Source organism: Aulostomus chinensis, chromosome 10 (genome assembly GCF_037954235.1).
Source record: "Aulostomus chinensis isolate RoL2024-O1b breed Wild chromosome 10, RoL_Achi_v1.0, whole genome shotgun sequence".
Classification (NCBI taxonomy): domain Eukaryota; kingdom Metazoa; phylum Chordata; class Actinopteri; order Syngnathiformes; family Aulostomidae; genus Aulostomus; species Aulostomus chinensis.
This window is the reverse complement of record NC_141329.1, coordinates 14367782-14392599: the sequence shown is the minus strand read 5'-3', so window position 1 is coordinate 14392599 and position 24818 is coordinate 14367782. Positions and strand designations below refer to the sequence as shown.

Here is a 24818-nt window from a genome sequence, read left to right as displayed (position 1 = left end):
TAATTAATTAATAAATTAATTAATTAATTCCTGCCTGGTACAAGGTGGAAAAGTGAAACATATCTGAGCTTAATGATGTCAGCAAAGTTGCCATAACCAGTGACAGCTGGACAAGCCTGACCCAAGATCATTATCTTACAGTGACAGCACACTATGTCGTTGAGGGAAAGATGAAACAGACAGTTCTCAGAACAAAAGCAGTCTATACATCACAAACAGGACCAGTGGTGGCTGAAGAAATTAGTGACATTTTACAAGAATTTGGCATAATCAACACAATCACAGCTGTCACTGTTGATAATGCAACAAACATGAATGTGGCAATAAAAAGGCTATAATTCATAAAGCTAGCCTGTAGCGCTATAAGCTAAATCTGGGAGCATAAAGTGTGTACTCTGTTCCATCAGTGGCCAAATGGACGGCCAAGATCAGAGATGCTGTGATCTGGATGAAGAGGTCATCCATGGCAAAGATTGTGCTCAAAAACAAACAAAAAATCCTCAGTAAGTATCCCTCGGAGTTTGTCTTACAGAACAGCCAATTAATTAATGCAGAATAAAAATAAATCTATTTTCCTGTGATTTTCTGTTTGTCATACAGTAGATCTGCCTCAGCATGCCCTGATCCTTGATGTTAGGATGCGTTGGAACTCCCTCTACATGATGATGGAACGATTCCTCGAGCAATTTCCTGCAATTCAGACAGCCTGCCATGATCACCATCTGAAGAGGCCATTGGAGATTGACCTGCTTGTTCGACTGACAGATGAAGACTTCAGAAAGGCAGAGGAGTTCATCCATCTGATGAAAGTGTTGTACACATCTACACTCTGTTTTGTCTGAAACAAGTCCTACATAGAGTCAGATCCTGCCAATTCTGAAGAAACTTGAGACGCATTACATTGTGAAAGAAGAATACACAGTTTTTGCATCCGATCCGAAGCAGGCGATCTGGGGAAATGTGTCAAAGCGGTACCAAAATGATGACATTTTTAGTTTTCTTGAAGAGGCCACTGCAGTCGACCCATGTTTAAACACACTGTGGAGGACAGCACTGTATGGGAGCAGGTCAAGGAGAAGATGATGGCAAGAAAGTCGACTGAGTCTGAGCAGCCAACAGAGCAGCACTGTGGAGAAGATGGTGTGATGCTAGAGGGGGAGAACAAAAGAGAGAATAAGGAAGAAGGAGAGAAGAGTGAGGAAGAGGAGAATACGCCACCTCCCTGCAAGAGGGCTATGAAGTCTCCACTGGAGGAACTTTTTGCTCATGAAGACAACCTGAAAAATTGAAATTCTGTCAAGCAGAACCCCATCCATCCAGCACCAAATTGAGACAGAGCTTAAGATGTACCAAGAGATACCACCACTGCTGATGTCTGATGACCCTGCCACCTGGTGGTGGAACAACAGAGCCATGTACCCTTCTCTATCAGAAGTGGCCTTTTCATATTTGTGTGTACAGGCATCCTCAACCCCGAGTGAGAGGGTTTTCTCCACTGGTGGAGAGACCATTTGCGCAGAGAGATCACGCATACTACGAGAAAAGGCTGATATACTGATTTTTCAACATTTAACAACAACTGTTGAGCTGGACACTAACACAAACAGCTAAAACGCACTGAATACACTACAGATGTATTTTACCCTCAGTACTGCTTGGACATGGTATATGTGCAGAATGTGCACCATGGGATGCACTTTAATTTGTATTTCACAATTTATTTCTCAGGGATATTTACTTATTGTTAGCAGCTGTTATTTACTGAATGCACTTTATTTCTTGATGTTTATTTGCTGTTTTGCAGTGAATGCAATGCAGTTTAGTATTTTAGCACTAATGCTGCTCAGAAAGGATTTTATTTTTATTTACCATTTTCTTAAAACGAGTAATGTTACTTTTGTGAAATAAACATTTGACCTTCTATTTCTTTACTGTTTTGGAAACGAAATAAGGAATCGTTAGGAACTGGAATCACTAAGCAGAACCAGAATCAGAATCGGATTCATAAAAATCCTAACGATACCCATCCCTAGCCAAGATCCGGTTCACCATCTGCTGTTCCAAGTCCACAATCAGCAACAGGTCTTCCAACATCTACAGAATGTTTAAAAGGAGTTAAATCAATTATTGCTAGACTTCTCCCACCTCTCTTACCTCAACAGATGCAGAAGCCCCTGTACATCTATATTTTGGTGTAAGTATAGCCAGGTCAGGTATGCAAACTGATGGTGTAGGTCCCTTGTTGACCCTTGTTCCAGCGATATTTTTATGAGATGTGACTTTAGGAACTGCGTCAAATGCTATCAAATGCAGTCTGGAAAGAATATTGCATATAACAGGTTGTTCCACTCCAATGAAAGATTAATATGGAAGTTTTACAATACCAGTAGACAAGTAGAGGTTCCATTTTGACAAACTTAGTTGTGTAGGGAACAAGTGGTTAATTATGCCAAGTTCGCAGCATCACCTTGTCTGCTACTTTAAGGTAAATAGGATGCTAAGAATCACAACAAATAACTCAGCTGGCGTTGTTTCATGCAGTTGTGTAGCACTTGTGGAGATCTACGAACAGGTCATAAAGAGCTAATGACATTAGCTTGCTGCCAGGTTTGCATCAAAGACCACAGTGTTAAAGTTTGTTTTCTTCGCAGTGATACTGAGACGAACATGTTTACACTTTCTCTGTACGCTGTAAAACTTTACATGACAAACCTTCGACAGTCCATCTCTGCAGAAAACTCAACTAGTGGGCGGCGGAAAGCTACGAGACTAAATTAAATTTCACTTAACACGTGCCGCTTAGATCATTATGTGAAAGACCAATTAATCGGGTAATATCTCGAAGGCGACCTGAGGTCCGACACTGAAACTCAAACGTTCTGCTCGTTAACGTCAATGAAGTGCAGGGAGAGAACGTTAACCTTGTCTGGAGTAATGACACCAGAGAAGGTTGTGACCTAACGTTACACTGCTGGAAGTACAGCATGGCTGGTTCGGAGGCCCGGTGCATGAGTTAGCCGGATACCCCGCACATAACCTTTGGTGCACAAACGTCATTAGCCAAAGACACAAAGTAAAACGTCCAGGCAAATAATCGGGTATTCCCACCACGGCATTACTTTTGGGCCCAAAGACTGACCGTAGATTGGTTACATCATCACACGCCAGAAGACGGACATTTGAGTTTCACGTCTGTGCAACTACATAAAGACGGTATAACACACACCTAAACGCATCATCAGAATCCGTCAGGGGGATTTCCGAAAAATAAAACCAAAACAAAGCAAAAAAAAACCAAAACAAAACAAACGTTGAGCCAAGGATACCAAATGTCCTGCATGGGCCTCAGACCTTCAAGACAGCATGCTAGCCGGCCTAGCAAAAATGACAGCAGCTATACTAACGTTACTGCTGCTGACAACCAATAGGCATTTGTCATTTTTCCAGGATACCTGTCCCTGGTCAGTATGATCAATGAGGCCAATGGCTGGGCGAAATTAAGTTAATTTATCGTTAAGTTACACAACAGGTAAAGCGGCTAGTTTGAGTGAGTTGACTACGAAGTAGGGAACGTGTAGGCTAACGGTAATTCTTCAATGACATGGGATTACCACTCAGGCCATACCAATTGCGATACCGTGAAACTGCATCTAACCAAGAAGCATGAAAACTTTGATGCGCGAGTTTTCCAACACTCCATGTGCTTCAAAATTTAGTGAGTAACCTTAAGTCACGCCGTGTGTACATGCATATAGCTACAGGCTAACCTGCATTCCCCAACGACTTCTATAGACCCTTATTGTCTACATAGTTTTCAAATTCACTTACGGTAACTGAGGATTCTTGGTGCCGCCACGATGAGAGTGACACTGGTGTTATACTGCAACGTCGGTTTTAAAAAATATCCCTGTGGAAAGTTAGTTTCTCCTATCCACGTGTTGACCGAATAGCATCAGCCTAAAAAACACATACGAAACAGCTGGTCAAATCTTCTTCTTCACTCAATTAACTGGCGGATCGGGAACATTTTCTTCTTCCCTGATATTACTGGCGGATCGTAACCAGCGTAAAGAGATGCATACCGCCACCTACTGTATTTGAATTGGCAACATGCGTGCTTTCGCCGGTTACATGACAAAAAAAATCAATATGTGTGCGAGTTTCATCATAATATCTAGAAGATTTTTTGAAGCGCCCCGATGCAATTTACTGCATTTCTGTGCATCTTAGAATTAGAATTTAGTTAGATTTAATGCGTAGTTTGAACCACTTATGCACACCTTAACAATCGTATTGCACACAGTAGTATGCCGGAACTAATACGCCTTTCACTAACGCTGGCTTGCTGGTCGTTGCATTAATCACCTACAACAGAACAGACACAGGCCTATCATAAAGACAAAATTCACTACCACCCCCACCAGCAGCAGCAGCAGCAGCAGCAACGGATAGATCTTCCTCTTCATGAGCTTCAGCTTCTTTAGACGTCTTTGAAAAGAAATCGCCCAAAGTGAGTAGCTTTCTTTTTGGCATTTATACCTTTGATAAAAAAAAAACATGCCTAAAATTGCATTTATTTGGCTATCATATCAATATTTTGGAGCTCCCCTAAAATTTCACAAACTATGTTTGTAGGGGAGCTTGTGTCGCCACTTGGGGAGCCATGGCCCCTTGTTCCATTATAACTTGTTTGCTGATCAACCACACACTAAAAAAACCTACACCAGACACAAAATTATTTACATTTACTGGTAAAATTTAGAAGTGCAACAATACATTTATAAGTATTTATTTTAATGTATGTTCTAAATAATAAGAACTATAAAGATAGCTTTGGAGCACTCCCCCTTGCCCCTACTCATCCCTAAAAACCCATTCAAGCTCATTGCAGTATTAATACATGTATTTATATCATGGAATCTTCCTCTCTTAATTATATGTACTACATGCCATTATGACATGCTCAACATTTTTAGGAAAATCACACAGTTATCTGATAAGCTATCTGCTATTAAGTAAAGAGTTGATCTTAATCCAGAATGCTCACATCTTAATCTTGAAACAAATACATCATGTCTTCTGCACTTCCCTTTGAAAGCTTTCACTTCAGTTGATTTCTATATGCTGTAATAGTGCCTTCCTTAGGTAAGTGTTTCCTGCTTCTTCCTCTATAAACCAGAATCCAACACAACAGTTCATCTATTACAACGCATGATAGTTAACATTTCCATCAGGAAATCATCTGTTATTGGTACGTTTGAATTCAAGGTTTTTAGAGCTACAGTGGAGTCTCAATATATGACAGATCTCTCAGGCCTTACCTCTCCTCGCGACTGTGATGCTAGTATTATAAGAACTGCTATCTCTGTTTAAAATGCAGTTAGTCTATTTTGAATTCCTTTACATATCACCACACTGAACTCTTGTCATATATTATACTCCTGTTCCAACTTGTCCACTCTGTTGCTCTTTAAATCAATCCATAAATATTGGCGTGATGCTGAAAAATTCCCTCTTCATAAAATCGGATACCAAAAAGGCAGCGTTATTCTCATCACCTCCAATCCATTCTCTCTTCTGCTCAGCAAGTTGCAGGTTTACCTCTGGCACTGAAAGTATCCTTGAGGGAACATTACCCCACACAGCATTTGGTCCATACTGAGAGTTGTTCAACTCACAGGACCAGAGCAACCACTAGATGTTGCTACAGCCACACTCATGGCCCACATGGGTGGGGTGATCTGTGAGGGGATTTTTAGAGGCAGCCCTGAGAAATGAAAGGCAGAGAGAAGAGCTGCTATTGAGTGTGATAACAGGGACAGGTCCAGCATTTTATGACAGGAACTGGCAACAAATATGCTCTCTCAACTTGAAAGAAAACCAGTGAACTGTATCATCTGAATGATGTAAAACATGGGGGTTACATGCAGTGACTGAGGTCTACATAGTGTGCTGGAGCTACACTGAGGATTTAAAGATGAAGTTTACAATAGCAATGTTAATGTCACCTGTCTCTGTTGTACCGCACGTCCTAAGAATCCCTAAGTGGCAAACAATGTTGTTGGTGTGGCCCCAATGTATAGCCTCCCCCTCAGAGTTCTGGGACCATGACCAATTTGTCAACAGAATACTCTGGGGGAACCTGAACATTGATACAAGCTGACTGAGCCGAGACCTCAATGTTCCAAGATAAAGCAGAAACAAAGCAGGACTCTGGGAGTATTGTCTTGGGGGCCTGATTGGAATTGTCCAGGTCAAAAATACGAGAAAGGGAGAGTCGAGTTTAGTATTTTTGGAGCTGGGACATGTAGAATCTTGCTTACTTTCTTTATTGGTTATGCATTTCCTTTGTTATGTTTATGTATTTTTCTTTTATTAGATGTGAGTTATCAAGTATTGAGCTAATGGTAATGCATAATGCCTATGAACTGTGTAGTTCTTAAGAAATATATAACCAGCTCCAACTCTTTTAGATCTGTTAGTTTCTGTGCTTCTCCATAAAAGGTCAGGAAGGATGTGGTGAATTGTCACAGCTGAGACTAACTGCAGACTTAGGGAATCTTCACAGGTGCTGTTAAAAGCGTTGATACAGCATTAAGGATGTTCATGTGCTGACTTTACGAATGTACTTTATGTTGAAGGACAAACCACAGGTGCCAACATGTATACCATATGGTCTGGTTTTAAAGGTCTAAAAAAAACTTATTTTGTGGCTTCTGGGTGACAGATAGATGGTTGTCTCTGTTGGTTCTAGAGACTTGAACCATTTGGCTCTAACCTAAATAGCCACCTCACAAAAGTCCAGGAACTCTTTTTAAATTTTGTTCATATCCTGTGTTTGACCCCAATCTACATGCCCCCTCCCCAGTGGACGTGAAGAGATGTATAAATACCTGACAGTTATTCAGAACAACAGAGAAATTCTGATGCTCCGTGAACATGCTGTAACTTCTCTCTAATGCATGAATAAACTAGGATATAAGCTTTGGTATTGAGTTAGCGTCCTTTCTGGTCGCTGTTCTGCTGAACGATCACCTCACACCATGCCACCACAATTATATGGCAGCGAGGATGGGATCCTAAATGCCTGAGGTAACAGACTTGATGCAACTACTCCACTGATCATACAGACATATAGGTAAGAGGACACCTTTTCTAAAGATTCTCAAGTTTAGTGTCCAGTGTTTAGAGTTGCATTCTTGACTGTACTGAAGGTTACAAGATCCCTAATAAAAAAATTAAGGTAAAGAACACGGGGTGGCCCGAGGCCCCTCATTTGTGAGGATACAGCCGTGCGGACAGTGTGGGAAAAAGGACGAGGCTAAGAAAATGGATTAAGGGCATTTCACCTCCGCGTAGTGTGAAGCAGAAAGTGACACTGACGACTTATGCTTAGTAAGTAAGCCTCGCAACCTCACCGAGAACGGCATGGAGTTGTCTATAATAAGTGCATACAAACAATGTATGTATGTAGTATCGTTGATTCTCATCCATGTCTGTGGGATGGAGGATTGCTCCCCCATACAAAGTATTGTAGAAGAGATCAAGTAACCCTTAATATTATTTAGCGAACCTATGAGTTCCTGTTCGCTGGCAATAACCCGACCTTTTTCCTCAAAACCAACTTGTTGCCCTAACCCGCCTGCCTACTATGCCTGATCTCCAGCCCCGAAACCTCTACCTGTGCCAACCGTGCTCTCTGCTCCAACCTGCTCATGCGCAGCTGCAAGCACAGTCCCACTCTGACTCTCACGCCCTTCCTGAATCAATAAACCATCTGCAGTTCGTGAAACGCACTTGGGTCTCCTGTCCTGTGCCTGACAAAAGAGCTCTATTTTGGGAAAGATTGTAAAGGAGGGAAGTATCCTTTCTAAGAAGGAAGATGTTAAATGGGGTTTAGTGAAAGCTGTAAGTGAAAAACAGTCAGCAGCCACTAAATTAGAAGAAGTGACAAAATATTTAAAGGAAAAATCAAGAATTAAAAAAAAAAAAACTTGCGGCAGCAGATACAGGTAGATGAGGCAGGGAAGGTGTTGCTCACGGTGAAGAAAAGGATTTAAAGAAAGTCGAGGAAGGAAAGCAAAGGATGTTGAGAGGGTTGATAAGGAAGGATTGAAATAATGGATAGATAGGAGAAAAGAGGCAAATAGCGACATAAGCAGATCAGTGTCTCCCAGTGTGTGCAAAGATGTAAATGCAAAAAGGAAGTTGTATTAAAATGCCCTCAATTAACTGTAATTGCTGAACCTACAGCTGAATTATCAGTAGATGGAAAATCAATTGAACTATTAGTGGACACAGGCGCAACAGTCTCTACTATTAATAAATCAGACGCTACATGTTTAGGATTAGTTCCTACTTCTGATCACGTAAACACAGTAGGAATACCCGGGTAACTATGTCAAATCCTGTTGGAGCATCAGCTTAACTCAAATTTGGACCTATTTCATGTGAGCATCCATTTGTGATCACTGACTCACCATGTAATCTATTGGGTCACGATTTGTTAACCAAGTGGCATGCAACTATTCATTGTTCTCCTAACGGCATATACATAACAGTTCCTGTTACGGTATTTAGGATCACAATTCTCTGTGTTTTCAGATACCTTGGCAATAACCCCTAGAGGTGTTTTCTATTTACCGAACATTGGAGATTTGGCTTTGTCATTATTTCAGATTGCTGGAGCTTTGCCCCATATTTCAGTGGCTGTCATAGAAGGTGTAGAACAACCGCAATTAGGCCCTATTGCACATCATATGACTCACAGTGTACATTATAAAGGTGTAGGTTGGACTGTGACTGTGAATGGTAATTGGTATGATGACTCATTCTTTCCTGTGTGCACTGTTACACCGCTGCCTTCTACAGCATCAGTTCCTCAGCTAACTCAACTTATTTTGCACCCATTACTACAGGATATTCCATCCGAGCTTTGGTCTTCCCACTCTTTTGAATGTGGATTAATTAAATCAGTTGCTCCTGTGTTTTAGACACAGTGTTCCTCCTCCCAGAAAACTGCAGTATCCATTTCTAAAGAAGCTATAGATGGTATTAGACCAGTATTACATTCATTATTAGAACAGGGAATAATAGTTCCATTCCAGAGTCAATGCAACACTCCTATTTTACCAGTAAAAAAACCTAACAAAGTTAATGATTGGCATTTTGTGCAAGATTTGAGAAGTATCAACGATTATGTGGCTCCCATTGTCCCTGTGGTTCCTAATCTACATACAATTTTGACTTCCATACCACCCATCACAGAGTAATACACGGTAGTGGACCTGTGTTCAGTGTATTTCAGCATTCCAGTGCATCCTCATTGTCGGTACTTGTTTGTTTTCACTTATGAAGGACAGCGTATACTTAAGCATTTGCCTCAGGGATTTGTATACTCGCCCACCCACTACGCTAAGGCGCTTAAAGATAACTTAGAAGATGTAATTTTGCCTGGTGGTAGCACACTGTTGCAGTATGTTGATGATATCCTCATAGCTAGCCCCAGTAAAGAAGCCTGTGCAATTGATACGAAGGCTCTGTTAATGGCATTTGCAGTAAAAGGACACAAATCTAGCTTGGACAAGTTACAGCTAGAACAAACGAAAGTGGACTATTTGGGACATGTGTTGTACAAAGGAACTCGTGAGGTATCTCCAAGAAGACTTGAAGCTTTGATGGCTATTCCATGCCCAGTGAAAAGAAGCAAATGAAGTCTTTTTTGGGAATTACTGGCTATTCCTGCCCCTGGCTTTTGAATTATGCCAAACTGACTAGACCTCTCTATGATATGGTGTTGAGCTCTGCACCTGAGCCTCTTGTATGGACTCCCGTGGCTTCTCTGCTCTAAAGACTGGTCTAGCATCTGCTCCTGCACTGGTATAACCAGACTATTCAAAACTATTTCACTTGTATGTGCACGAAAAGAATGGTTTTGCCTCTGGAATACTCACACAATCACATGGACCCAAGCAACGTCCTATTGGATACTATTCCAAGTGTCTTGAACAGAGTTGGGTTTATCGCCCTGTCTTCCTGCTGTGGCGGCTGCTGCATTTATTGTTGAAACCACATCTGACATAGTGTAAGCCTATGACTGTCATCTTTATGTTCCTCATGCTGTACAGGCTATGCTTTTGTGGGCAGGTACTCAGCATTTCACCACTTCGCGACAGAGCAGGTATGAATTGGTCTTAGCTTCTTTGCCAAATTTGCAAATACATTGTTCACCTGCTCTCGATCCCTCAACTCTATTGCTCACATCAGAGGATGGGGACCCATCATGATTCTATTTTGGTGACTGATAATCAGTGTTGTTCATCTTACTTTGAAAAAGTAATTAGTTACAGTTACATATTACTTACCCAAAAAAGTAATTCCGTTAGTAACTGAGTTACTTCATTGTAAGAGTAATTAGTTACTCTGCAAAGTAACTGGGACGTTACTTTTCATGTTCGATACGCTATTACGTTCTACAACATCTTTAACATCAAAAATGTTTATAATAACTGATAGAAGAATACAAATATTTTCGAACATTTTGTATTTATTTGAACTGCACAATAAACAGTGCATTATCCAACTCTTAAACATTCAGTACAGTAAAACAGTTAAAAGTTGAAAATAAATAATATTTACACACTTTCAAGTACAAAACCCAATTCCCAAAAATGTAAACTTGGGTAAGGCAAATTTGGCCTTTAAATAGTGCAACTCTCTTCATCCGTACAACACTGCACAATAAAGACAGCAATATCCGACTCTTAAATAATAGTGAAATAATAAAAATGAAATATTGAAAATAAATTATTTTCAGTTATTCACATACTTTGCTATCAAGTGCAAAACTAAAATACACGAATGTAAACTTGTGTGAAAAGAAACACGGGAAGACCTGGCCATTGAGTAGTGCAGCTATCCAACTCTATTTAGATTAACATGTTGTTTGTTCTCAGTGAAAATGAACAATACATTAATCTACACTAAAATACTCCTCTCATCTAATGACTAAACCAGTGGTTGTAACGAAGGAGGAGAAGCTTTTCGAATCTTTTGTCAGACAGTCTGTTCCTCTTCGGAGAGAAGACAAGCTTGCCCTGGCTGACCAGTCTCTCAACAGGTGCACTAGATGGAGTAGCAGCATTGTAACGTAGTGAAATTTTCTTGATGAGAGAAAATCCACTCAGAGAGTTGAAGTTTTGTGCTGGGGATCTAAAATAGTCTGCCGCCTGGTTTTCTGCTAAAGAGGAGGTGTCCTCCTCATCCTCCTCAAAGGAAAAGAAATCGTTCTCTTCTGCTGAATCTGTGTGATGTGAAGATGTGCCAGTACCTTGATGTGGTTCTTTGAGGACAACTTTCCGGCACTCTGCCAGCAAACTTGCCTTAGCCTTATCCTTTAACTCCTGTGACCGCAACCAGCGAAGTTTGAATTTTGGAAGAGTTACGGCAGCAAGTATGCCTCTTCATTTCCCAAGACATCAGCAAATCTGTTTTTATAGCCTGAAAAAATAAGAATAATCACATTAAATATATGTATCTACACAAATAAGTGTTATTATTAATAGTAGTGGTAGTAGTAGCAGTCGTATTTATTATTATGAGTACTACAGCAATGCTCACTTAAATTATAATAAAATATTCAATTTAAGTTCTTACTGTGACAATGGCATCAGGAAGGTCCTTCAGTATTTGCAGGCCACTTGGAAGGGCTTCTGTCTTCAGTATTAATGTCTCTATCGTTGGTAGGAGTGTACCATAATAACAGTTGTCTTCTCCCTGGAGTATATCCAAGGCTACAGTAAGGGGCTTCATCACAGTACAGTACTCCTTTAAGAACTGGTGTCCCTTTCTGTTATCGCTGTCAGTCCTAACTTAGAGGACATGGTGTTAAGGCCTACCATGGATATTTCACAGATTCGAGCCAGGGCATCGTAGAAGGAGTTCCATCGTGTTGTACAAGGTACAAGCAGCTTTTTTGACACCAACTCGTCAACTGTTTCAGCAGCCAAAGCTGATCGACTAGTCTTGTTCCATAGGGCTGTACATTTGGCAGTAGCACTTCTGTAAATAGCCTTTGTTGCAGGTTTTGACAGCAGCCACTTGTCAATATCTGTGCACGAAATCAGATTTAGTGTGTGTGATGCACACATCTTGTGTGGGGGCAAAGTGATCACAACATCACCGTCATTATCATTAATTGCATGTAGAGCATCATTAATGTCTGTAAATGTCCCCTTATCTTCATCGTCTTCAGAATCACTCTCCTCAAGTGGCTGGAACTTCTTAAATGCTTTAACAAAATTAGAGCCATTGTCAGTCACTGTTGCTGCGATTTTGTGTGTTATCCCATATGTTGAGTGAATATTGTCAAGCTCAACTGCAATGGCATCATGAGTATGATGCCCCTTAGACCGTCTGCAAGAGCTGCTTTCTCTCTTTCCATGTTATCTGGATTGATCCAATGTGCTGTCACGCCCATGAAACTTCTATTGTGGGCAGTCCAGGTGTCTGCTGTGGTTGAAATGTACTCCAATTCCTCAAATGACTTTTTAAGCTCAATATTCATTTTTTTCGTATTCACTGTCTATGAATTTAGCAAAAGTGTTTCGGCATGGGGCACCCCCCCCTTCCTCCTCCTCGTATTGGTATCTTTGCAACTATTGCTCTGAATGGCTCAGACTCCACAGTGGACAGGGGTAGCATGTCTTCAACAACATACCTGGCTATCATTGAGTTCAGCTCGGCCTTGGTCACCTGTTGTTGCTGACCCGAAAAATCGAGCGTGGCTTGTTGTTTTGACGTTACTAGAGTGGCTCCGTCTCCCTCGCTAGCTGCATTTGGTCTTGGGGTTGGGTCAGAAGCAGCAACAAGTGTCATGTTAGCATGTACTGACGTGAGGTGCTTCATGAGGTTGGAGGTGCTTGAGGCAGACGTGGATAACGTCTTTTTCCCTGGGCATAGCGTACATATAACATAGACATTCTTGCCTTTAATTTCAATGAGTGAAAAGTAGCGCCGGTACTTCCAGTTGGCGAACGCTATCTTTGAATTTCCCTGCCTCGTCGCCATCGCTCCAGCCATGTGTGGCAGTCAGCATGCAGTGATCCACCCACCCAGCCAATCATCGTCCCATTCGCAGCGGCGTCATCATCCCCCAGCCAGAGGATGAGTGGCCAAAACATGACACTTCCGCTGCTTTTACAATGCTTGTGCTTCATATATCTCTGATTCAACCAAAGTAATTGTGTAGTAACGCGCCACGTTACATTCTCAGTAACGGCAACGGCGTTGCAATGATGAGAAAAGTAATTAATTAGATTACTCGTTACTGAAAAAATTACGCCGTTAGTAACGCCGTTATACTCTAACGCCGCTATTACCAACACTGCTGATAATGTATATGTGGTAAGAGACCACCTATGTGACCAACCTTTCTCTGAGACTGATGAAGAACGCATTCTGACTCTGTTTGTAGATGGGAGCTCTAGCAGAAACCTTGTTGGTACTTTGGATGCAGGTTTTGCGGTGACTACTCAAACTGATGTTTTATTATCTGGCAAATTACCCGACATGTTCTGCTCAGCAAGCTGAACTTATTGCTTTGACCAGAGCTTGTAAAAGACAAGGTCACAGACATATACACTAACTTTCAGTATGCATTTGGTTGTTGTCATGATTTTTGAGGTATTTGGTGACAGACAATTTCTCACTGCCGCTGGTACTCCTATTAGAAATGCCTGGTAAAACTGGTAAAAGATCTTCAGGATGCATTATTGTTACCTGCTAAAGTTGTAATTAGCAAATGTGACGCACACACTGGAAAGACTGAACCTGTCAGTGTAGGTAATGCATTAGCAAATTCTGCAGCTAAACCTGCTGCCATTTCACCTGATCATCCTGTGACCTCATTACCAGTAATTATGGCTCCCAAAGATTCTCCTTCTACTTATGATGTTGCTGCCTTTCAAACAGCCGCTGATGCCTCAGAAAGTGCTCATTGGGACATTCATTGTGTTCTCATAAATAATGTATATTATTCAGTGGATGGACGTCCTGCCTGCCCCAGATCATTACTCCCTTATTTGCTTCAAATTGTTCACGGTAAGTCACACCTGAACAAAGGGGGAATGGCAAAGAGTTTAAAATCCTCATGGTACATTAATGGAATAGATAAAGCATGTGAGAATTTTGTTCAAGATGCTCAATTTCTCAACAGTTTAACATAGGAAAAGTGGTAAAAATGGAACAAGGTGCGCACCCTGTGATAGGGATCCTCCCTCCCATGCTCTTCATGGCCCTCCTCAGGCTGATTCCAGCACAGGTGCCGCCTATCAGCAATCAGCCATGCCTGCAGGCAATTGCCGGGCCAGCTATAAAAGGAATCCAGGACCTTCAACCCGGGCTTGATCGTACTGACCCCACGTGGTAACTTTGCTGACAAGCTCCTTTGTTTTTCTCGCAGTTTACTACTTCATTGTTCGCTTGCTTCTAGCCGTTCATTCGTCACTCATCCCGTATGACTTTGTTTTTTTCCCCAAGATTCCCCCTGGCTCCCAGCTGCCTCCGAGAACCCCTCCGTGATTTCCTCCGCGTCTCTCGTCTGCCTCCTCGTCTGCCTCCTTGACCCTCCATGACTCCACGCCCCACTCCTGGACCATTCCCTATCCTCGACCCTCGACTTCACCCCCATCTCTGTCTCCTGGACGAATCCCAACTCCCTGCCTTTGCCTTCCCTCCTCTGGACACTTGTGCCCTCTGTCCCTAGCGGTAGGGCTCCCTTCCCCACGGACTGGTTAGTACACGCACACGCAACATTTCACAACGCACACCCACGCATACACATAGTTAAATTACACATCTCATCTTACACAGCTACGCACCACATTCCCCCCATTTTTTAGGTCCCTAAGTTGGTGTAGATTTTTTCCTTCCCCTTTTCCTCCATCCAATAAACAGCCTTCGGGTGGTTTAATCTGGCTTCTGTCTGTCTTGTTCTGTCTGTCTGTGGTTGTGCTACCTGGGTCCAGACACGTTTTGGGTCGCCTTATTCTGAGCGTAACACCCTGCCCCCGATGGTCCTTTTGTAGACTTACAAATAGATTTTGTACAAATGCCCAAACATGGCAGATACCAGTGGATACTGGTAGTTGTAGATAGTTTCTCAGGATGGACAGAAGCTTATCCATCTGCGAAAGCAGACAAATTAGCAGTGGCTAGAGCACTGCTCAGAGATTTTATCCCATGATTTGGTATTCCTCACTCAATATATAGTGAAAGGGGAACGCATTTCACAAGGTATGTGATAAAAGAAATAACAGATGCATTGGGGATAAAACAAACTACCAAGGCCATATCATCCGCAAAGTGCAGATGGTGGAAAGATCTAACCAAACCTTAAAACAGAAATGATTTGTTTTTGCAGCCTTACCAAACAGAGTCCTACGTGTATGTAAAAGGAGGACCTGTGTGTAGTTGGTCAACGGGTAAGTCGGCCATGATCTGCTCTTCCTGTTTGCCTCGCAACTTGCGACAAATGACAGTTGATGGGTCTCTTTCCCCAAACTATACAGTTACCGCCTGCTCTTACAGCTTTCACCGTAAAATGTCTACCTTGGTGATAAACTCTCATGAAAGTGTCGGATGAGCAGTAGACTGACATGATGTTTGCCAGGAATTAATATGGGGTGTGATTCATCTGATGTGAGCCGGGCTCTCTCCAACCTACCTCCAACTCTGAGAATATGATCTGAGTCAATGAAGGGACAAAGCTTGCTGAGTGGGCTTGATTTAGGGACAGGCCGCCCTTCTTTGAAACATTTGATGTCCTCTGCATACACTTCTCTCTGGACAGTGTGAATGATGGTAGCTTTGGCCTGATTGAGTTGCTCTTCACCAAGATGTCTGTTGCACTTATGCCAGCCGGGACAAATATTATCCTTGGGCCTCTTGATGAAGGACTTTGCAATGTGTCCAAGCCAGGCAACAGCTTTCAAGAGAGGACTCCAAGAAGAGAACTGTCCAAAGTGTGCACTGCCAAACTTATTGTGACTGAGTGGTGACACAAGTAGTAATGTCTGACCGTAACTCTGCATCTGACTCAGAGTTAACAAGGCTGAAAACCTTCCCGGATGATTGAATCTGTCTTTCATTGGTGAGGAAAGCAGGTCCTGTTTGCCATGAAGAGAAGACCAGCTGGTCAGCTGGTAGTGATCGGGTGGCATGATCAGCTGGGTTGAGGTCGGTGGGCACATAGTTCCACTGACTTGGCTTTGTGGACCGCCTGATGCGTTGCACACGATTGTGGACATAAAACCGCCTTGACTCATTGAAGATGTAACCAAGCACCACCTTGCCTGGAATGGCTCTCATGACGTCTGGGCTGTTAGATGCAATTTTGTGCAATCATAGATTGGACTGTGCAAGCATGTGTTCAGTACATGAACGGCATCCTCCACACTGGAGAACGACTTCAGTCCATCGTCGACATAAAAATGACGGTCAACAAAGAGTCTCACATTAGTTCCATACTCCTCTTCTCCTTCCATGGCCATCCTCTTAATGCTGTAGATGGCTGGGGACGGGCAATTCCCAAACACATGCACCTGCACACGAAACTCCACAATGTCCCCATCAAGCTGGTGGTCTTGAAACCACAGAAAGTGCAAGAAGTTACGATGCTCATCCTTGACCAAGAAGCTGTGGAACATCTGTTGAACATCAGTCATTTCTGCAAAAGGTTTGGGCCTGAAGCGGATAAGCACACCGATTAGGCTGTTATTTAGATCTGGGCCTCTAAGTAACACATCATTAAGGGATACATTGTTGTAGGCCAACCCAGTCTCATGTCAAAATGTGAAAAGGCTACATTTGTCCACAGGGCAAAACGTATCAGTCCTACGATAAAGGCCTAAAAATTGTAAAATGTCTACGTTTTTTTCCCCTATTCTTTTCTATTGGAATGCCAGAAGGTCACGTGACTCTTTCATGCAAGCCTCTCAAAACAAAAACACGATGGCCATTCCTTTAATTCTCAGAGGAAAGTACGTTATTCCAATATAGTTTTGATTTAAAATAAAACATTTTGATGACATTTCTAGCGAGAAATATACATTTTCTTTTCACAATATTAGTTCAGCTCTTGTTTATAATCTTTTATTTGTTCGTTATCACGATGAATCTTTCACCACTCGGAATAGAGTCGTTACAGTGTTACGTTTTCTGCAGTAGAAACAAAACAACATGGCCATTCCTGTCATTGTCGGAGGAAAGTGCCTTATTCCAATATAGTTTTGATTTTAAAAAGCATTCTGATGACATGTCTAGCGAGAAATATACACTTTGTTTTCATAATCTTCGCTCAGTTCTTGTATATAATCTTTGATTTGTTCATTTCACAATGAATCTTTCACCTCTCGGAATAAAGTCGTTACAATGTTACGTTTTCTGCAGTTGTTATGGTGGTTAAAACCACGGAAACCTAAATGGCGTTTATGTTCTTGTATTTTGTCGTTACATTGCGTCGTTATCTGAGTTGATAATATATTTGTGATTGTTGACTATATATATTAATAAAAATAAGATAAAACATATTGCCTCATCAAAATATAAAATAGCTATGCTTGTTTGTTGTTGTTTGTGTGATTGTTGACTATAGCTGTTCAATAAAAAAAAATATGAAATGGATTTTAGTGCCCCAGGAACTACATATATCAGCTTCCGTGGAATTTGGCACCCCCGTTCTTCTGTGAGACAATCCGGAAATTATCGCTCGCTTCAAGAAAAAAAAACTATTTTTAATACTTCATGTTTTGATTAATAAGACAATCAACAATTTAATTTAATTTCTGGTTATTTATGCAGCCTACACAATATAAACAATGATTAAAACGGGCGCGGTAAACTAACGTCACATCCGTCACAGAGGCTAACTCATGCACTCAGAGGTGGCCTTTTAGTTCTATCATTTCACGCTATATTTACAGATTTATTATTGAGTGAAACAAACCACACTTATGTCTCTGTTAATCAAGGGTATTATTACAGAAATCCAAACTTAAAACCCATTTTGCGAAGTCTACGATCTGCCATGGGTATTTTCTTGTTACACGGCAGCTGGGCAGTCACACCCACTCAGATTTAAAGGCCTGAAGCGCCAACAAGAAACCATTTGGCGACAACTATCATGACGGGAAGCACCATGGATCTGCTCAAAGACGACGACGCCTTATTTCTTGCTGATGTGCTCTTGAATGAGTGTGAGGTAAGCGGTACTGTAATTATATCTCCTTGAACTTTCTGAAACGAAAGCTGTCTGTTTAACATTACGTGATAAAGTATATTAAGGTAATACCGGCATGTCCCGTGATGTTTATTTTAAGGAGGCTCAACATAAACAACAAACAACAGAGACCTTTGTTTGGGCGGAGGAGGACGTGTAAGGGAACCCTCTCCCAAAAAATAGAACGGGGGAGGGGCGGAAGCAGGCCTCATCCACAGGTTGGTTTCCCCCCCAGTAAATTTGCTGGTCACTTTGTTGAAATAATGGTTCTTGTTTTAGGATGAGCCTATTGTCAGTGAATGACGTGGTGATAGCGCAAAAGTCAGTTCACTGTTTGATTGATACTTGTGTGTGGCATGTCCGTACATAAAAGATCCCAGCTCCTGTGTGTGTGTGTGTGTGTGTGTGTGTGGTGGTTTCTGTTGTTGCATACCCACATGTAATGTTTCAGGATCAATAATTTTTTTTTTAAGTCGAAAGCCCAATTACAGACAAGAGCTGGAAGTGAGCAATAGCTTTAGACTTTCTTTACAACTCATCATTTTAATGCTTTGTACTGAAACTATTGCACTGAATTGTCCCGTTCAAATAAATTCACACAACACTTTTAACTGTTACCTCTGAAAGCGTGGACCTGTTGAAGACCCAGCCCCTTCACATTGGAAGGATAGACAGGCCTCCATTTTGTAAAAGGGGACATTGTTAAGACCCCAGCATCTGTGGATCCATACACATTCCAGTGCCCTCTGACTGCTTTTTGCTACGGCCCCAGCTTTTTCCTACAGTGGTTCAACAAGTGGATGCATGGTTAAAACACACTGTGCAGGCTGGGCCAGGACTGTGATACTGATGCCTGTATGGAAAAGCTGATATTTAAATTGTACTTTGATTATTGTGCACAATAAAAAATAAATTCCTTGCAATATACACTTAATTTTTTTTCTGCACCATCTTAAATTGCTATATTTAATGTATTTGGTTTTCAGATGCTGAAGCTGTCAGAAACATTTGATAGTACTTTCTCACACACACACACATATATATAAATTAAAACAACCCCCGAACCCTACAGTTTTAAGAAGTTAAGGTATGTAAGGTAGGTCTGGTATGAGCACAGGAGTTGGAGTATATGAGGTTACTCTTTACTGAATGTAAGAACTACATTTATCCTTTGGTAGAACGCCTTCAGGGAAATTGTTTCCAGCAGCTTTGTTACATATTACACGAGTGAAGAAGAACACAGAATATAAAAAAGTAGATAAAATATATACATATGCAAACAAATTAATAATGAAAAAATGTTTAAAAATTGTGATAACATGTTGCCACCCAAAAGGAAGCAGCTGGGGTGCCGATTCTATTGTAGCTTCCTCTAATCTGTGAAAAAATGTGTTGTGTGTTTGGTGTGTGTGGACTCTGCTCCACCGATACCAAGCACAAGTCCCTTCCATATTTGTTTCCAGAGATATAGTAGTAATGACAGTGCACCTCCATTATAAAAAAAAACCTGCTGCAGTCTTTGGGGTCTTGTGTTTCAGCTCTGTAACTTCTAGATGGCTGAAAATGTCAGAATCAGTCCACTCACTGACATCAATCATTGGTGTGACTTTTGGTGGCTTCAGCTCAAATGAAACCAGGGAAGCAGGGCCAGACTTTGAGGAGCCCCTTAGGGTTAGTGGATGCCCCGGGACAGTGCTTGGGCCCCTTAGCACCTAGATGGCTGAAATTCACAGCACATGCTACTCTTGGGCATTATATTACCGTAAATTCCGGACTATAAGCCGCGACTTTTTTTCGACGCTTCATGCCCCGCGGCTTATGCTCCGGTGCGGCTTATACAAGGATTTTACCTTCACCCTGGGGTGTGGCGGGCAGCGGCAGCGGGCAGTAATTCCCTATTGTTCCTGATGGTAGCTCCAAATACCGTACTTAGGGAAATTCCTAGCCAAATGTTATGGTAATTTCTCTAAGTACCGTCCAGTCCATGCCGCGGTGCAGTGAAAAAGGAACAGTATGCTAAATCTTCAGCAGCTCCAAATACTGTACTTAGGGAAATTCCTAACCAAATGTTATGGTAATTTCTCTAAGTACTGTACTTGGAGCGTCCAGTCCATGCCGCGGTGCAGCATAAAAAGAGCATCACATGATATTTTCAGTCATTTGTACTCACCCTCAAGATGGAGAGCAGCAGAAGGAATGCCTATGATGCAGCTTTCAAGCTAAAGGCAATCAATCTGGCGGTTACAGATGGAAATAGAGCTGCAGCACTTAAGTTTGGAATAAACGAATCAATGGTGAGACGCTGGAGGCGGCAACACGATCAACTGACCCAATGCAAAAGGACGACAAAAGCTTTCCAAGGACATCATAGCAGGCGGCCCGAACTTGAGAACGCTCTGGAGGACTGGGTCAACACGCAGAGAACAGACGGCCGAGGTGTTTCCACCGTGCAGATGAGACTGAAAGCCAAAGCATTCGCCACCGAAATGAAAACTGCGGATTTTCGAGGTGGGCCATCATGGTGTTTTAGGTTTATGAGGAGAAAAGGTCTGTCCATCAGGGCACGCACTACTTTGTGCCAGCAACTCCCTTTGGACTGTGAGGAAAAAATTACAAACTTCCGCAAACAAAAATAGCGGAGAATTTCATTGGACCAGACAGACATCATAAATATGGACAAGGTGCCTTTGACGTTTGACCTGCCTCTCACTAAGACTTTTATCAATATGTGACTTGCACAACTAGGAGAGATAAGACATTGGACCTCTGCTATGGTACAATAAAGGGAGCATATAAATCAATTCGGTTGCCCCCATTAGGTTCTGCTGACCACAACTGTGTGCTCCTTCTCCCTCTGTGTTTCCACAGATCCACCAGAGCCCCAACCGCCGCCTGCATCGCCCCCCCCCCCCTATTCCCTACTGTTACACCGGCCTGCGCTCCCCTTCCATGAACCAGTCTGCCATCCAGTCCCCCATCAAGCTGGCTTGCTCTCCCTGCCTCCCCTTCCAGAAGCTTCCTTCTTCAGCTGTTATTAACATTTCCATGTTTCTCACATTCTGCATTGTAAACTGTTTTCTTGTCTGTAGCAACATCTACTGCACGTCTGTCCGTCCTGGGTGAGGGATCCCTCCTCTGTTGCTCACCCTGAGGTTTCTCAGATTTTTCCCTGTTAAAAGGGTTTTCTATGGAGTTTTTCCTCAGTCGATGTGAGGGTCTGAGGGCAGAGGATGTTGTTATGATGCCATGTGAAGCCCTTTGAGACAAACTGTTTGTGAAAATGAGCTATACAAATAAAATTGCCTTGCCTTGCCTTGCCTTACTTACAGAACTGTGCTAAAAAGGGAAAAAATTCAGACCAAAGAGGTCAAGATCTGGTCGAGGATTCAACTGCTTGTCTCCAAGGCTGCTTGGACAGCACTGATTGGGAGATGTTTAAGGACTCATGCACAGAGATTGATGAACTCACTGATGTAGTCTGTTCGTATGTGACTTTCTGCGAGAGCATCATCATTCCCACCAAAACAATTAAGGTGTACCCCAATAATAAACCCTGGATGTCGAAGGATGTCAGGGTTCATCTACAGCAGAGGAGGCTGTCTTTTAACCTGGGGAAACTTCTGAAATAAATGCAGCTAAAAGAGAACTGAGAAATGAAATTTTACGGGCCAAACAGAGGTATAAGGCTAAAATAGAGAGCAAACTAGCACAGAACCCTTCTGCAGCCTGGTCCGGAATGGAAACAATGGCAGGCAGACAAAGAGCACCTATCTCTCCATGGACGGTTTTGGGTCAAACTGTGAATTAGCCAGTGCCCTTAATCATTTCTATGGGCGATTTGACAAGTTTGACTTTGGTAAGGAAACCGAAAGCCTGAGGTATAAGCTGAAAAATGATCTTGAACACCTCATACTAGAACAGAGAGAAGTGGAAAAGTCTCTCCTCTCTTTCAAAGTAAATAAAAGCCCTGGCCCTGATAGAATCAGTGGTATTTTACTAAAGTCATGTGCACATCAATTGAGCTCTGTCTTTTGTTACCTTTTTAATATGTCGCTGAGGCAGCAAAAGGTGCCCGGGCTGTGGAAACAGGCCACCATTATTCCTGTTCCCAAAGTTAGCAGACCAACATCTCTGAATGATTTTAGACCAGTTGCTCTTACCTCCCTTTTAATGAAGACATTAGAAAGACTGGTTAAATCAGAGCTTTTAAAAAGTACTGCACATGCTATTGACCCTCTGCAATTTGCTTATAGGGCGCATAGAAGTGTGGAAGATGCCACACTTGCCCTTTTAAGTCTTTTATTTAAACACTTGGAGGGGAGGAAAACCCACGCTAGACTCACTTTTATTGATTTTTCATCTGCTTTAACACCATCCAACCGCACATTTTAGCCACAAGGCTTATTGAGCACTTTCACCTAAGCAATAACCTGGTGGGTTGGATTTTAAACTTTTTAACAGAGAGAACTCAGAGAGTCAAGGTGAATGGAGTTTTATCTGAGTCGCTATGCTCTTCTACTGGCTCACCACAAGGATGTGTTCTTTCCCCCTTACTTTTTATTTTTTATACAAACATGTGCAAAAGTACTTATGAAAACAGGCACATTTTGAAATTTGCAGATGATACTGTCATTGTAAGTCTGTTGTCAAACAGTGAATCCAGCCATGGTCCTGTTTTTAAAGATTTTATTGATTGGTGTGATCGTTCCTTCTTGGTGCTGAATACAGCCAAAACAAAAGATATGATCATTGATTTTAGACTACAGGCTGTAAACCATGATCCCACCGTCATTAAGGGTCAACCTCTGGAATGTGTTGAGAGTTACAGATACCTTGGGACTATCATTGACTCAAAACTAACTTTCAACTTAAACTGTGAAGCTGTGTGTAAAAAGGGACATCAGCGCTTGTTTTTACTTCGGAGACTGGCCCGTTTTAACATTGATAGATCTATGCTGACCCTGTTTTATCGTGCTTTTATCGAGTCTTTTTTATCCTTCGCCCTGGTCTCTTGGTTTGGGAATTTGTCACTTCAAAACAAAAACTCACTGAACCAAATTATAAAGTGGTCTGGCCGGCTTATTGGAGAGCCCCAACTCCCCATTACAGAACTGTACAATAGGCAGTTACTGAGGAAAGCAAACTCCATACTGGGGGTTCGCTCCCACCCCTTAAATGATGAGTTCCGGCTCCTCCGCTCTGGCCGCAGATTCAGCGTACCGAAGGGTCACACAAAGCGGTACAGAATCAGTTTTATACCCAGAGCAGTCGGAATTTTAAATGACCATAAGTCTAGACCATAGGGTACCGGACATAAATCTATATAAAGTTATTTATAACTTATTTATATGGATTTTACTTCTGATGATTTCAATCAGATCAAAGGACGCACTGACAAGCACTTTTACCATGTTTTTATATTTGGATAGATTTTTTGGGGGGGGGGGATTTTATTTGATTGATTTTATTGTATGGACCTGGCTGGTATGTCTAGTGTGGAGATGTGAGTGGTATGAGGGGATTGCTGAATTCCTGCCTGCAAAACAAATTTACCCTCGGGTACAAATAAAGAAACCTTGAACCTTGAAGACTGTCAACAAAAAAGGTGAATCGTCGGTCACACTGAAAACAACTGGCCATGAGAGAATGCATTTCACCTGTGTTCTGAGCTGCACAGCATCTGGACAGAAGCTTCCACCAATGGTGATGTTTAAGCGGTTGACAATGCCGAAGGAAAAATTCCCGAAAGGAATCGTGGTGAAAGTCAACAATAAAGGGTGGATGGTGGAAAGCCTAATGAAAGAGTGGCTAAGAGAGTGTTACAGCAAGCGACTTGGGGGATTTTTTCACCGCAAAAAAACTTTGCTCGTTTTTGACAGCATGAGGGCCCATATAACTGATTCAGTGAAAGCTGCCATCAAGAGTACAGACTCGATTCCAGCTGTGATTCCTGGGGGCACCACGAAGTATTTGCAACCACTGGACATCAGCGTGAATGGTGCATTTAAAGTGGCACTCCGGGCTGAGTGGGAGGATTGGACGACCAGTGGCGAAAAATCCTTTACCAAGACTGGTCTCATGTGGAAAGCATCTTTTGCACAAGTGTGGATCCTGACAGCGTTGAGCCGTGTCAAAAATTCCACAATTACCAACGGCTTTCAAAAGGCTGGACTGCTGCCTGGTGAAGAGGATCACACATGCTCCAGTGACAGCGATGACGGAAGAGACACTGATAAAGTGAACGAGGAGATATTGAGACTGTTCAATTCAGACACTGAAAATGAGGACTTATGTGGTTTTAGTGCTCAGGAGGAAGATGAATAAGGGAAATATGGTAACTTCTCCTGTTAGGCTGTGTTTTACCAGCCCTGTAAAACAACACCACCAGCACTGTGACAATATTTGCGGTATGTACCGTATTCGTTTTTAAATATTGCATACATTTGTGTATTTTTTTTTATAGTTTTTTACAGTAATTAAACATTTAAAAATCTTTAAAATTGTGTTATACCTTTCTGTGTAAATACAGTAGTATATCTCA

General features: G+C 42.0%; 1 protein-coding gene and 1 pseudogene across 1 annotated transcript in view; one reads left to right on the top strand and one right to left on the bottom strand.

Annotated features, from left to right (window-relative positions):
* Nucleotides 1-4050, bottom strand: part of akap1b (A kinase (PRKA) anchor protein 1b) — a 48056-nt gene extending 44006 nt beyond the window's left edge. Inside the window, exon 1 of the mRNA XM_086216127.1 lies at nt 3829-4050. The gene's annotated coding sequence lies outside the window, so the exon portion shown is untranslated. The remainder of the gene's footprint in view (nt 1-3828) is intronic.
* On the top strand, nt 449-1611 carry LOC147254482 (zinc finger BED domain-containing protein 4-like; annotated as a pseudogene).
* Nucleotides 4051-24818: the final 20768 nt, after the last annotated feature.